Here is a 10,580-nt window from a genome sequence, read left to right as displayed (position 1 = left end):
GTTTCCTCCGTTTTGCGGTACGCCACACCCCTCCCGATCAACAGGACCCCGTTCCAAACGTAGGAGGTCCGTTTCCTCCGTTGTACGGTATGCCAGGCCTCATTTCCATCGCCTGTTCCGTCCAAGCCCTCCCGATGAACACGACCACGCAATCCGTTCCGACCCAGCCGGTTGGCTCCCATGCGTTCCGTTGCCTCCCGATGAACACGACGCATTCCGTTGCCTCCCCATGAACACGACGCATTCCGTTGCCTCCCCATGAACACGACACATTCCGTTGCCTCCCCATGAACACGACGCATTCCATTGCCTCCCCATGAACACGGCGCATTCTGTTGTGAAAGTGCAACTATCCCTAGGTGGTTTTGGTAATTCATAACAACATATAGCTCATTGAGCTAATGCTATTCCAAGACTATTATTTCAGGAAAGCTCAATGAATGGCATGGCATGGATGATGAAAGTGGATCCCTCAGAATATCAAGGACAAAGGATTGGCTCAAGCTCAAAAGCTCAAGACTCTTCATTTTACATTTTAGTGATCCAAGATCACATTGAGTCTATAGGAAAAGCCAATACTATCAAGGAGGGATGAGGTGTTGCTTAATGAGCCTCTTGCTTCAAGTGCTTGGTGATATGATCCAAATACCTTCAACTACTTTCTCAGATCCTCATATGACCTAAAACAAAAGTCAAAATTGGTCACATTGATTCTTTCTATCCGGCGCCACCGAGTTCAAATGTCATAGCCACTGCCACAAACCCTAGGCAAATCGGTCTTACCGATAGGGATCTCGGTCTCACCGAGATGGGATTGTAATCTCTCTGTTTCCCTTTGTACGTTTCGGTCTAACCGAAGTGAGCGATTGGTCCCACCGAGATTGCAATGTAAACTCTTTGTTTCCCTTTTGTAACATTTCAGTCTCACTGAAAAGAGCAAATCGGTCCCACCGAGTTTACCAGACCAACTCTCTGGTTAGCTAATTACCAAAATCGGTCTCACCAAGTTTGTGTAATCGGTCTCACTGAGATTACGTTATGCCCTAACCCTAACCATATCGGTCCTACCGAGTTGCATGTCGGTCCCATCAAAAATCCTAACGGTCACTAGGTTTACTGAATCGGTCCGACCGAGTTTGTTGATTCGGTCCCACCAAGTTTGGTAAATTGTGTGTAACGGTTAGATTTTGTGTGGAGGCTATATATACCCCTCCACCTCCTCTTCATTCGTGGAGAGAGCTATCAGAACAAACCTACACTTCCAACTTACCATTTCCGAGAGAGAACCACCTACTCATGTGGAGAGAGCTATCAGAACAAATCTTGATCTCTAGCCTTCCCCAAGTTGCTTTCCACTCAAATCTTCTTTCCACCAGATCCAAATCCTATGAGAGATAGTTGAGTGTTGGGGAGACTATCATTGGAAGCACAAGAGCAAGGAGTTCATCACCAACACACCATTTGTTACTTCTTGGAGAGTGGTGTCTCCTAGATTGGCTAGGTGTCACTTGGGAGCCTCCGACAAGATTGTGGAGTTGAACCAAGCAGTTTGTAAGGGCAAGGAGATCGCCTACTTCGTGATGATCTACCGCTAGTGAGGCAAGTCCTTCGTGGGCGACGGCCATGGTGGGATAGAAAAGGTTGCTTCTTCATGGACCCTTCATGGGTGGAGCCCTCCGTGGACTCGCGCAACCGTTACCCTTCGTGGGTTGAAGTCTCCATTAACGTGGATGTACGATAGCACCACCTATCGGAACCATGACAAAAACATCCGTGTCTCCAATTGCGTTTGAATCCTCCAAACCCTTCCCTTTACTTTCTTGCAAGTTGCATGCTTTAATTTCCGCTGCTCATATACTCTTTGCATGCTTGCTTGAATTGTGTGATGACTGCTTGACTTGTCCAAAGATAGCTAAAATCTGCCAAAGTCTAAAATTGGGAAAAGGTTAAGTTTTTAATTGGTCAAGTAGTCTAATCACCCCCCCTCTAGACATACTTCAAGGTCCTACAAGTGGTATCAGAGCTTTGGTCTCCATTTTCTTTGATTTCCATAGCTTTTGGTGGTCATAGCCTTGGTTTCACAACCTAGGAGAGTATGGCGTCTAGCGAGGGAAATTATCACCGTAGAGGTCCTTACTTTGATGGTACTAATTTTGCTAGTTGGAAACATAAGATGAAAATGCATATTCTCGGACATAACCCCGCCGTTTGGGCTATTATTTGTATTGGCTTGCAAGGTGAATTCTTTGATGGGAGAGAGCCGAACCGTGAAGCTAATGCGGATGAATTGAAGATGCTGCAATACAACGCTCAAGCTTGTGATATCATCTTCAACGGATTATGCCCCGAAGAAGTCAACAAAATCAGCCGTCTTAAGAATGCAAAGGAAATTTGGGATACTTTGATTGATATGCATGAAGGTACTGACTCCGTCAAGGAATCCAAGCTGGATGTGCTCCAAAGTCAGCTTGACAAGTTCAAGATGAAGGATGGTGAAGGTGTCGCTGAAATGTACTCTAGGCTTGATCTTATCACAAATGAGATTACCGGCTTAGGAAGTGAAGAGATGACCGACATATTCATCATCAAGAAGATCCTAAGAGCATTGGATGGAAAGTATGATACCGTGTGCACATTGATCCAAATGATGCCAAACTACAAAGATCTCAAGCCAACGGAAGTCATTGGAAGAATTGTTGCTCATGAGATGTCACTCCAAGTCAAGGTCCTACAATGAAAAAAGATCCTCTAGTCGAGAGCGCAATTGCTACAATTGTGGGAGACCCGGACACTATTCCAATGAGTGTACGACACCCTACAAAAGAAGAGAAGATTCTCCAAAAAGAAGAAGCAAAAGAGAAGAATGACCACCAAGAGAGAGGAGAAGTAGAGATGATCGTTATGAACGAAGACCCTCACGGAGAAGCAAGGATTCGGAAAGGAAGGACAAGTCATCAAGGAGCTACACTAAACGAAGACATCAAGCTCATGTTGGTGAATGGGTATCCGGCTCCGACTCCGACCATCACTCCGAGAGAAGCTATCACTCCGACTCTGAATATACTCAAGATAAAGGTGTTGCCGGTCTAGCACTTGTATCAACCAACTCCTACGGCATATTTGACTCACCAAATGAAGGAATTGGAAGATGCTTCATGGCCAAAGGTCCAAAGGTTACTCATCCCGAGTATGTTGATTTCAATAGTGATGAAGATGACTTGCTAGGTGATGATGATTTACTTGTTGACAACTCTAGTGATGAATACTATGATGAAACGTCAATTAATCATGCTAATCAAGATAAAAAAAATGACAATGATAAGGAGAAGATTGAGCTTCTAACTAAAGAACTAAACACTCTTAAGTTAGCTCATGAAACTATCTTCGAAGATCATCGAGAACTTTTAAGGGCTCATGAGAAGTTATGCTTTGAAAAGCTCAATCTTGAGCAAGAGCATGAGTTCTTAAAAGCAATCAATGATGATCTCCGTAAGAAAAGTTCTTACATTGCGTTTACTCTTATCTACTTACATGCCTCAAGTCAAATCTAGTAACAAGTACAAGAAAGATCCTTCCTCTAGTAGTAACAACAATTATGCTAAATCAAATATTGTTGCTTCTAGTAGTTCTTTTGATTCCCCTAATGATTCTCTTAGCCAAGTTACACTTGAGCAAGAAAATAGCTTATTGAAGGGAATTATAGAGAAATGTGTATACAAGACCCTTGCCGGGAGTAAGCAATTCGAGGAAATTGTACGCAAGCAAGGAAGGCACCGGAAGAATCAAGGTGTTGGTTTTGAACGAAAGTTCAATGCCAATGGAGTTGAGTGGGAAGAAGATAAATACCCCAAGATGAAGTTTGTCCCTCAACAAGAGAAGTATGATCCTACTTCCTTCAAGGGAACACAAGTACAAGATGATATTCCACCACAAGACCACAAGAACAATGGCAAGGACAAGCTCCAAGAGGAGATTGATGCATTTGAAGAAGCACCTAAGGCCTTGGTCAAGTGGGTTCCTAAGACTACGTCAAGTTCTACGTCATCAAGTACGACTACAACTCCAAGGATTCCCATCAAGATGATGTGGATCCCGAAGAAGAACTAGAGAGTTCTTCAGGGTGACTCCGCCAACATTCTTCACTCATATCATTATGGCAAGGACAAGTGCAATCAACTTCCACATCTTGCACTAGTTCAAGGAGTCACAAACCCTCATGTTGGTAAGGCAAGGGACAAGGTAACCTAATGATTTCAGGGACATCATCTTGTGTGTGCATCACTCTATGTCTATGGATATACTTGTTTGTTCCTTGTGGGACTAACCCATGTAGGTACGTTGGAAGTGCAACTCACTCCAAAGGATTGCTCCAAATGATCTACATCAACATTGAGCATCCACATCTTCAACACCTACATGAAGTCATCATCGACAAAACCCAAGGTTAGTTCATCCCTCTAAAAGGGGATCTCACATCTAGTGGGAGATTAACTCTAAAAATTGAGTCAAAGCAACTCTAATGGTGTGAACACATCAATGCATTATGTAAAAGTGGTAACCCCACTTGAGCTTAAACGATGAGTATGACCTATGATCAAATGTTCTCATTTGACTCCTAAGTCAATATACTCATATATAGATGACCTAGTCATCGCCAATTGTGTGATAGATGCTAGAATTGGTTGTGCATGCATTGCCACATATTTCATTTGCCATTCTGTTGTGTGAGCATGTTGGTTGCATACTTTTCTCATTCGAGGACATCCGCTTGTTGCTTTGATTGTTTGGGTTCTTTTCTTTTTGCCAAGTGGATGGACAAGAATGCCTAAGAACCTTCTCTAGCTATCTATTCTCTTCTCGTCTCAAACTCTATTCATGCTACATCACAAAATTTGATCAAGTCAGATTAGAACCACTCTGTGTGAGGAGCACTCGGAGTCCCCGATTCGTCAGAGACTTAAACTTCCAAAATTTCTTTGTGATTCTCGATCTGACCGATTCCTCCATTTCGGTCCCACCGAGATCACTAAGTCTATCTAGGTTTTCAATCTCGGTGCAACCGATTTGAACTTTTCGGTCCCACCGAGTTGCTATGACTATATACAGTTATGCATCTCAGTGCCACCGAGTTGTTCCACTCGGTCACACCGACAGGGTCGGGCTATATATACTCACGGGCAAAGTTTTGGAAATTTCTCCAAACCCCTTCGCCCGCGCATTGCTCGCTCTGCCTCCAAGGTCTCCGGATCGTCTCCTCGTCGCCAGCCGCCTCCTGTCGCTGGTCTCCGCCGCTGTTAATGGAATTCACCCCCGCCGTTGCCATTGTAGCGAGTTCATCGCCAAGCTAGGGTATGGACTCGATCACAGTGCTATCCTCGTCTGATTCCTAGCACATTGTGTTCATTATGTATCTTGCCACAATTGAAACACTCCTATCCAGTCAATATGATCCTTAGAATAGATGCGATTTGAGAATTTAGGGTTAGGTTTCCGCCGAAACCATCTCGGACCCACCGAGTTGAAAAACTCGGTCCCACCGATTTGGCTAACGCCATTGCAATAGTAACTCTCGGTCTGACTGAGAATTACAAATCGGTGTGACCGATTTTAGAAGTTTGTGAAACCCTAGCAGTCTCGGTGCCACCAAACTGTGACTCGGTCCCACCGAGTTTACCAGTTTAGGTTCCAAAACTGCTTCGGTATCACCGAGTTTGAAAATCGGTTGATCCGAAATGCTTTCTGTGGAAAATTAAAACTGAGTTTTTGAATCATTCTTTTGCAAAAATCTCTGCATTTTGTGATGCTCATCCATTCTATCTCATATATAACTATTCACAGGGTCAGCAGTCAGTAATTTGCAGCATGTTAGACCAAAGTGACAGCCAGAACAAGTCAGAAGAGCAGATTCACATGAGTGAGGGCACTAGTCCCTCTAGCAGCTCAGATGAAGGGAGCAGAAGCACCCCAAGCAATCTGCCTAAAGCTGCCACCAGGACAAGGAAGAAGAGAACCTTAGAATCTGAGGATGAGGATTATATGGCAGAAGAAGATGAGGCTACATCCAAGAAAGTAGAGCTCAAGAAGAAGTACAACTCAACTGCAGTAAATCCAGGCATGAAGATCAAAAGGCCTGCAGGTAGACAACCAATGTCCAAAGCCAGAGTCTCCACTCAAGTACCTGAAAAGCCTGATCCCAAAGAGCCTGCTGCTGCAGAAGGAAAGAAAAGGAAAGAAAGGGTCAAAAAGACCATGGCCAGAGTTGTTGGGAAACCTTCCATGATGGAAGAAGAAGAAGAGGTTGCTGCGCCAGCACCCAAGGCACAAAAGCTGATGGGTGATGCTATAAAATCAGGGGCTGCAACATCAAAGCCCAAAGAAGCACCCAAAGCTACCCCAAGCCCAAGATTGCACCAAAGAGGAATACCATGAGTATTCCAGCTGCTGAGAAGAACAAGGCCCCAGTGCCTAAAGTTGCTGATGAGGAAGAGGATGAAGGACAAGTCATTAGGAAGCTAAAGCCCAAGATTCCGGACCACAATGATGCTCATCCTGTGGCTGAGGACATGAATATCAGGAGAGACTCAGGGTTGAGGCTATGGAGAATGACAGATCCATATGCCACCAGGAGAAGGACTGTTGTTGATTACAGGTTCCATACAAAGGAACAACAGGACTTATATGAGACAATCTTGTTAGACAAAAAGCCCATAGTGTGTGATATGAGGTGGGTCGACTGGACCTACATGGAAGAAAATGAAGAACACTATCCTAGAGTGCAAGACAGTTTTGTTGCTTGTGGAGTTGCAGATTTTGTTGGGCAAAAGCTCACCAACTGGAATGATGAACTCATTATGCAATTCTACTCCACAGCACACTTCTATCCAGATGGAAGGATAGTTTGGATGTCAGAAGGCACAAGGTACCAGTCAACCATAGAGGAATGGGCTAGTCTGATCAATGCCCCCAAGGAGAGTGAAGATGACTTGGATGTCTATGCCAAGAAGAAAATGGGACACAATACTATGTCACATAAGTACAAGGAGATCCCAAACAAGCTCTTGAGACTTTCAAGTTTCGGTCAGTCCATTTTCTTCTGTTAGGGCTGCCAACGATCAACTGTATCCTAAGCCACACTCTTTTGCCCAAGTCAGGTGAGCACAACATGATTAGAAGGCATGCTATCAACTTGCTGCACTTGTTTGATGTGCCATAGAAATTCAAGGTCATGAGCCTTATGGTTGAGACCATTAAGAGGACTGCAGCAGACCAGAAGAGAAGTTGTGGATATGCCCCACAAATTCAGGAGTTGATTAACTCAAAGATGGGCACAGGAAAATATCTGTTGGATAAGGAACACTTTGCTCTTTATCCAGACTTTGAGGACAATCAAGTTGTAATGAATGAGAATGAACCATCATCAGTGCAAGCTCAAGAGAAGAAGGAGAAAGCAAAGAGAGAGAAGGCTGCCAAGATGCCAACTCAAGAGGAGGCATCTGAGTACTCTTTGAAGAACAAGCAGGAGCAGCTTGGTTACTTGATAGCATCAACACTGAGGATTGAGAAAGGGTTGGCCACCCTAACTCAAAACCAGGAGAGCTTGGAAAGAATCATGGAACAAAAATTCTATGATCTAGATGTCAAAGTAACCGAGATTCAGTCAGTTGTGGAGCAGCTTCAGGAAGACATGCAGGAGAGGAAGGGCAAGACAACCAGTGATGCATTTGCCAGAGTGCCTAGAGCTCAGAGGTCAGCTGCAGTGCCTGTGACAGACACTAGAGCCACATCATCTGCACCAACAACTGCTCCTACAGCTCCACTGCAACCAGCTCCAGCACCAACTACTCCAGCTCCATCTACATCAACTGAAGCCTTCGTTCTTGGAGTTCTCCGGACACCACCACCTGAAGATCAAGCCTGAGAGTCGATCTAGCACTATGCATTTTCTAGGACTTTTTGGTAACTTGTTGCCAAAGGGGGAGAAAAATGTATAGATCATAGGCTTCGAGAGAGAGAGAGAGTGTTTCTTTTGTTCTCTCTTGCTTTGGTGGTTAAACTTTGTTTACTTTTGATTGCTTGAGATACTATGCTACTATCTGTGAGACATTGATGATCATGTGTTTGATCATAAGCTACACTTATGCATGTTTGATGATATTATCTTATCTATCCTCATATGATCATTCACTTTGCTTGGTGATGAGTGCATGTATTCAATCTTTATTATTTTGAGCGCTCCACCAAGATGTATGTGACATGGAAGAGTAACCCATGAGCCTAATTCCTTGTGCATTTGCAGTCCAAAGCAAATCTTAAACTATGCACAAATTTAGGGGGAGCTCTTGCTTATCACATACTTCTCAAAGTGACGATGTTTTTCAATCTTATTGTCATTTGTCGAAGCTTTGATCTATATGTTATCATCAATTACCAAAAAGGGGGAGATTGAAAGTGCAACTATCCCTAGGTGGTTTTGGTAATTCATAACAACATATAGCTCATTGAGCTAATGCTATTCCAAGACTATTATTTCAGGAAAGCTCAATGAATGGCATGGCATGGATGATGAAAGTGGATCCCTCAAAATATCAAGGACAAAGGATTGGCCCAAGCTCAAAAGCTCAAGACTCTTCATTTTACATTTTAGTGATCCAAGATCACATTGAGTCTATAGGAAAAGCCAATACTATCAAGGAGGGATGAGGTGTTGCTTAATGAGCCTCTTTCTTCAAGTGCTTGGTGATATGCTCCAAATACCTTCAACTACTTTCTCACATCCTCATATGACCAAAACCAAAAGTCAAAATTGGTCACACCGATTCTTTCTATCCGGCGCCACCGAGTTCAAATGTCATAGCCACTGCCACAAACCCTAGGCAAATCAGTCTTACTGATAGGGATCTCGGTCTCACCGAGATGGGATTGTAATCTCTCTGTTTCCCTTTGTAACGTTTCGGTCTAACCGAAGTGAGCGATCGGTCCCACCGAGATTGCAATGTAAACTCTCTGTTTCCCTTTTGTAACATTTCGGTCTCACCGAAAAGAGAAAATCGGTCCCACCGAGTTTACCTGACCAAATCTCTGGTTAGCTAAATACCAAAATCAGTCTCACCGAGTTTGTGTAATCAGTCTCACCGAGATTACGTTATGCCCTAACCCTAACCATATCGGTCCTACCGAGTTGCATGTCGGTCCCACCGAAAATCCTAACGGTCACTAGGTTTACTGAATCGGTCCGACCGAGTTTGTTGATTCGGTCCCATCGAGTTTGGTAAATTGTGTGTAACGGTTAGATTTTGTGTGGAGGCTATATATACCCCTCCACCTCCTCTTCATTCGTGGAGAGAGCTATCAGAACAAACCTACACTTCCAACTTACCATTTCTGAGAGAGAACCACCTACTCATGTGTTGAGGCCAAGATATTCCATTCCTACCATATGAATCTTAATCTCTAGCCTTCCCCAAGTTGCTTTCCACTCAAATCTTCTTTCCACCAGATCCAAATCCTATGAGAGAGAGTTGAGTGTTGGGGAGACTATCATTTGAAGCACAAAAGCAAGGAGTTCATCACCAACACACCATTTGTTACTTCTTGGAGAGTGGTGTCTCCTAGATTGGCTAGGTGTCACTTGGGAGCCTCCGACAAGATTGTGGAGTTGAACCAAAGAGTTTGTAAGGGCAAGGAGATCGCCTACTTCGTGAAGATCTACCGCTAGTGAGGCAAGTCCTTCGTGGGCGACGACCATGGTGGGATAGACAAGGTTGTTTTTTTGTGGACCCTTCGTCGGTGGAGCCCTCCATGGACTAGCGCAACCGTTACCCTTCGTGGGTTGAAGTCTCCATCAACGTGGATGTACAATAGCACCACCTATCGGAACCACGACAAAAACGTCTATGTCTCCAATTGCATTTGAATCCTCCAAACCCTTCCCTTTACTTTCTTGCAAGTTGCATGCTTTAATTTCCGCTGCTTATATACTCTTTGCATGCTTGCTTGAATTGTGTGATGATTGCTTGACTTGTCCAAAGATAGCTAAAATCTGCCAAAGTCTAAAATTGGGAAAAGGTTAAGTTTTTAATTGGTCAAGTAGTCCAATCACCCCCTCCCCCTCTAGACATACTTCAAGGTCCTACACGTTGCCTCCCCATGAACACGAGCCCTCGCCGTACGTATGCGCGACTAGGCGTTCGAGACCCCACCCGTATGTACACATACGTGGCCGTATTTTCTTTCTTGCACCCTAGCCGTTGTACGTACGTGTACATGCTACGTGCGCGCCTCTACTACGACATGTGCGCGCCTCTACTACGACACGTGCGCGCCTCTACATCGACCAGTATGTACGTACACGTTCGCGACCAGGATGACAACGCTACGTACGGTTCGACCAGGTGGGTCCCGACTGTCAGGCACTTCCTTGCCTGCAAAGATGTAGATGGTAGGTCCCAGCAGTCAGGGGGTGAATCGTTTTTTGTTTTTTTGCCCGGACGCACTTCCTTGCGTGCGAAGGTGTAGCTGCTGGGTCCCAACAGTCAGGGAGGGGGGATTGTTTTTTTTTTTGCCTGGATGCACTTCCTTGC

This window comes from Triticum dicoccoides, chromosome 7B (assembly GCF_002162155.2).
Source record: "Triticum dicoccoides isolate Atlit2015 ecotype Zavitan chromosome 7B, WEW_v2.0, whole genome shotgun sequence".
NCBI classification, from domain to species: domain Eukaryota; kingdom Viridiplantae; phylum Streptophyta; class Magnoliopsida; order Poales; family Poaceae; genus Triticum; species Triticum dicoccoides.
The sequence above is the reverse complement of the archived record's forward strand: the minus strand, read 5'-3'. Positions refer to the sequence as shown.